A 6,001-nucleotide genomic window follows, 5' to 3' on the forward strand; every position below is an offset into this window, starting at 1 on the left:
CGTGGTCACGGTTTTTACGCTGGCTCTGCTTGAATCAGCATAACAGCTGGACAGCCACACACCGAGGAAAGAGGGAAGAGAGGGTTGGCCGTGAGAGAGAGAGAGAGAGAGAGAGAGAGAGAGAGAGAGAGAGAGAGAGAGAGAGAGAGAGAGAGAGAGAGAGAGAGAGAGAGATATCGGGCATGTGTGGGCCTTACAAAATCCCATGCAGTACAATGACGTAATGTCATTTTGCGTGCCATTACAATCTAAAAATAGAAGACAGGAAATGCCCCATCATCAGAGCTACTTCCCAGGGTGACTGTCTGTCGCTCCGTGCAGAGACCACAATCATAGAAACACACCAAATAGTCTACTCTACTGTGTGTGTGTGTGTGTCGTTTTTGGGGGGTTATTTACTTTACTTTACTGTTGATATTTTTGACTACTTTTACTTTTACTCCACTACATTCCTAAAAAAAATAGATGTACTTTTTACTCCCAATCATTTCCCCTGAAACCCAAAAGTACTGTAACATTTCGAATGCTCAGGTAGGACAACAACATGGTCAAATTCACGCACCTGTCAATATAACGTTTTTCATCCCTACTGCCTCTGTTCTGGCAGACTCACTTAACACGAATACTGTGTTAGTAAATGATGTCTGCGTGTTGGAGTTCGACCCTGTCTGTCTGTAAATGGTGCTGTCTAGTTTGCTTAACATAAGGAATTTGATGTATAGCATTTACTTGTGCTTTTTACTTTTTCTCAAGTATTAAAGTTGAGTACTTTTTCCACTTGTTTTTCTACTTTTTCCAATATACTGAAGTATATTTAAAACCAGATACTTTTACTCAATTATTATTTTACTGGGTGACTTTTACTTTTACTTGAGTGATTTTCTATTAAGGTATGTTTACTTTTACTAAAGTATGACAATTGAGTACTTTTTCCACCGCTGTATGTATAGTCTCGCTAACACCAGACTGAGGCACAGCATGCTCTGTAGTCACGTGGGTCGTGCGTCAGCCAGGCTAGTGCGTACCTGTGCGTTTGTTCATTTTGTATCCCTGTTTGTCTATAAAGGCTATTTTTTTCACAATCGGCATCCTCCTCATCATCCGAGTCATTACCATCACAATCATCCTCATCATAATTACCAGAATAATTATCATCCTAATCATAATTATCATCATCAGCATCATTATCACATTGGGTCAGGCGATTTGTTCTAGAAACTATTATAGAGTATTCCATGAGATGGCAGTGTAGACTCTCCACCAGCTCTGGAATCAAATTCCGCTGAAGGGGCTCTTCAACTGAAGTAGAGCTGTTCATTTAGCCTCCTGATGTGAGTAATGTCATTTCATTTCACATTATAGGTTATAGACATTAAAGTGATTTAATTAGTATAGTATTAAATGCATAGTTGCATTTTAAAGCCAATAATAGGTTATGGGTCAATGTTTTGGGCCTTATTTCTAATGTTCTAATTATTTATAACCACAATTATTATTTATATATTATTTAGACTTTTCAGGAACCAATCAGATTTAGGCAAACGACATTTTCTTAATTGTAGGCCTGGTGCCAAAGTCCAATTAAAATATATTTTCAGATTTTAGTATAGCCTACATGTTAAACCCATGTAAGCCATAGAACGAGAAATGTGGGCAGATTTAGCAAAGCACGCCATTCATTTGGTTTAATACTATGATAAATCAAAACACAGATAAGAACACGCAGGGACTTGGGCCATGTTCATTTGATTAACAGTGATACAAAAAATGCCATGAATAAAAACCATAGAGACGACAATATTCCTTGTTCCAAAACGTTGTGTCCTGCTGAGCCGGCCCTTGGTTGCTCTTTCGTCCAGTGGTAGGCCAACCTCTCTGCCTCTGCTATTCTCCTCCTAACCCAGCAGATTTCACACAAAAGCACGCTTCCTCTCTTCAGGTCCTCACACTTCGTCAATATTCGTAAGAGCGAGCGTCAACAGTGCCTTTTAAGCCGTGACCCTTTCCTCACCTGTTTGAGACAGTTTGTCTAAAATCCTGCTTGTGGTGTGTCCGTAAAAAGCCTATTGTCACTCCTTCGCCCCCGCTCCCTCTCTGCTACCATGCTCCAAAATCACTTTTATTTTCCAAAATATATTTTCATTTGGAAGCATAATCGAAGTCAGATATGAATAATTTTAAAGAAATAATAAGCCATATAACCACAAAAACGTAAAGGTCTTATTGATCTCTTAAATTCTGTTCAAATCTTAAAGCTACATACATTTCAACAATATACCTTTTCATATAGGCTATAATTGCTTCACAGACGAAATGGCTTTTACATGTCAGCATGTCAGCTAGGCCTATGTGTTCGTTGTTCTACTGTCTGTTGCACTTTCCCCCATGTAAATTACTATTTTTCGTTTATAATATAATATTATTGGGCTATTAGGGCTGTTGTTGTTGTTATTATTATTGTCATAATTATTAGTATGTTATTATTAGGGTATAGGACTATGGTGGTGTTGTTTACAGTTTGAATAGATTTTTTCACCTTGGATACAAGGCCAGGGCTTACTTTTGTTTATTTTTTGTTGAATGGAGTCGAAAAGTTATAGTTTTCCTAAAGTCATAATATTTAGCATTTAGTCATTATTTTGTCAAAACCTTCCGAAAGTAATTACTCAAAGTCAGCGATAGGCTACACACACTTTTGATGTCTTATGCCACTGGCGTAAATAGTTTAAGTTAGTAGGAAAAAAGGTGACGTGAGAAAACATTCGACAAGTGTTAAAAGCAGAAGAATAGTGTTGGTTGGCCTACGTTATTTTCTAAGTCGAAACGAATTTGACACGTCAAATTATCCGTGCAGTGATGAGAAACACGATAAAGTCAAGAAATGCACGTCTGTCTGAAGGTAGCGAGTTCACCAACACACCCACCGCAGATCGATTTTAGCACAACAATCTTCTACGATTTTTCTATCTTAGAAACACAACTTTAATGTTCTTCAATTCTGATAATGTGCTATCACAATTGAACTCCAATTGTTTGAAGTAGTTCAAATATATTTTCACATAGGCAACAACTTGTTTCTATAATGTTATTCAAGTCTTATATGACAAGAACATAAACAATGAAGTAGGCTAGGCCTATAGCGAGCCTTATTGGTCCTTAATGTTTTGCTGTAGGCTACTTATTTAATGTAAGGTACTCTTTATATTATATTATATTTAGTTGTAATTTCGGGAAATCGTACAGACTGTGGCTTTATCCCATATATTTGAGTATCAGAACAATGTGTTTTTTTTTTACAAATTGCATTCACCATAGCCTATCCGTCTCCATGTTGTTCGGGGAGTGGGGCACTAAATACTTGTTATAAATCCCTTTGTGTTCTATTTAACATTTTAATAACAACTAATGGGGAAACAAATCTAACCTTTATGAAAATCACATGCTGTGTATACCTCTCAATCCCAAACACTTTACACAATATGTCTTCGACATCTTAAAACGCACATCAAAAGGCTCAAAATGACGTCTACAGTATATCTGCCATAGACATGCAGTGAAAGACCATAACCTGAAGAGGGATTCTGTTCGGTTGCCATATGACCGATACAGCCGTGGCGGGACATATCAACGACTCATTCCTTATCCTGGTAAAGTGATGGATCAAGCGAAGATCCCACTGCGATATGAAGATATTGATATATAGAGTTAGAGATGTTTGGAGAGGCTGAAAGGGAGGCAGAGGTTTGCTCCCCGTTGTTAGAGGTGCATATTTGGAATAGATGGACCCTGGGGTGCGTGTCTGATCCTGGACCACATACCTATGAACAGTTGATAAAGCTGACACATGATCGATGAACAGCAACTGGCTCGTTGCTCTCCGTTGCCCTAGCTGCTAAAGACGTTGTCGTACATGTCCCTTCGATGTTTGTCTCCACATTACCTTTGTTTTTCTATGGTTCTCTTTCGGTCAGTTTGTAGAGCATGGCGCTTTCAACGCTAGGATAGTGGGTTCGATCTCCGGGGGCACCTATACATGAATGTATGCACGCGTGACTATGCATTTCTTTGGTCAAAAGCGCCTGCTAAATAGCATATAGAGTTGAACCAGGCCTCACGAACTTTCAATAATTAATATCGAGATTTCTAAGAGTTGTTTGAATGTCTTAATGTTGGTTGGTGCGTTCAACATGAAGTTGGTTAAGTAGACAATACAACCTGTTAACTTTAACAGAGGGGATTACGCAAAGTTCTTCCCATATCTTAGTCTTCCAAATCACAGTGCATCAGGCACTTTCTCTCCACGGAAGTAGCCTACAATCAGTGACCTCAGACGACCAGAGCCATTAGGCTGAGACGAGCCAGACCGAGGTGAGGCGAAGTTGTTGGGATAACCACCAGCGACCAAGCTGTGTGTAGGCCCTCTGATCAAAGAACATCTGGAGAGAGACTTTATACAACCTTTTTATATGTATGTTAAATCTGTAGGCTGTAGAGTTCTAAATTCGTTTGAAATATGTTTTTGGAAGCGCACCAAGTACGGCTGAGTTTGGTTGTGTTCTCCAAAGCTCAGGGTTGATCATGGTTAAGCCTGTAAAGCGCGATGGAGTCACGGGTTAAACTGTAAACATATCAGCACAGATCAAACTATGAGAAAACATTAGCCTGGTGATCGAAGCTGCTCTATCGTAATAAAACACAGTTGAATGCAGATTTGGCCATTACACAGCCTTCTTGTGCGTAGAACCAACACAACAACATATGTTATCGCATAGCCAACTAGTAACTTGCCTCGTCTTGTTGGCCTTACTGATCTAGGACCGTACCCCAATGAATTCACCTTTCAATCACAGTGTATAAAAACCGTTCGGTTCAAAAGTTTAACAACATCAATAGGTCTATATTTAATTTATTTACTTTGACGTGTATTTGTTTTACAATGCCTAGGCATTCAACTTTCTTTCATAAGAGATTTGTGATTCACAGATAATTGGAAAATATAAATGATCAGGCTCCTACGTGGCCCTGCAATTGTAATTTCCGTGATTAATTCGATTTTTTTTTTTTTACCCAAATCCTCACTTATTTCCAAGATCCATGGTCCACTAGTTTTTGCCTAAGTAGGCTACGTAGGCCGTTGAATAAACGGTTTTCATAACGCTTGTTTTTAATCATTTAATTTGTTATAAGGATGTGTTGGTATTGTTTTGTCCGAGAGTGACAAAACATTAAAATATATTGTTGCCATTTACAAGAAGGAATGAGGCCTATATTTGACTGGTAAAACGAGGAAATGGTCATTTGGCCTGCATGGTAGGCCAAATAAGGCGTCCCCCTCTCTCCCAGTTTGTTTTGATAAGCACCGTTATTTGACGTGTTCCATTTAGTTTCTTCCTCTATTGACGTTCTGCGTATAAGCCAAGTCCCTCATGGGGAAACCATAAAAATAACTTTGAAATCTAAAATAGGCCTACATTCATAGGAATGTTATGATTTCATTATACATTTTCTTTATACACAATTCAATTTACATTAAAATTGATGTTTTGTGGCAGGCACATCAAGTTCACAAGTCATACAAACAAGAAATAGTCTGTTGTTGCGCACTTAGAATATTGATAAATAGCCCCCCCCCCCCCCCCCGATCACTGTTTTCTCCCCTACACCTCAAGGTTAGTATGAGCCTTCATACAGTACCTTAGAGAAAAAAACACTGCTGAGTCCTGGAGCGGGGCGGTGCTGCTTCCTCTCCGGCTCACGGCCCTCTCTATCGGGAAGGCTGGCCCAGGGCGTGCGCTACCCTTTCCAGATCTCAAAAACACGGAGGGGCGGGGGGCGCAGCGGGAGACGGACAGAAAGAAAGACAGATCTCTTCCCTCAAAGGAAAAGGAGAGTGCATTCGAACTATAAGGTATAACTATAGCTTCTCTCACTTTCCCTCAAATCTCAGAGCACGGCCTTAATTTAAAAAACAGTGTTCCATCCGTGGTACCAAGCCAGGAAG

The sequence above is a fragment of the Oncorhynchus clarkii genome, chromosome 20 (genome assembly GCF_045791955.1).
Source record: "Oncorhynchus clarkii lewisi isolate Uvic-CL-2024 chromosome 20, UVic_Ocla_1.0, whole genome shotgun sequence".
Lineage (NCBI taxonomy): Eukaryota > Metazoa > Chordata > Actinopteri > Salmoniformes > Salmonidae > Oncorhynchus > Oncorhynchus clarkii.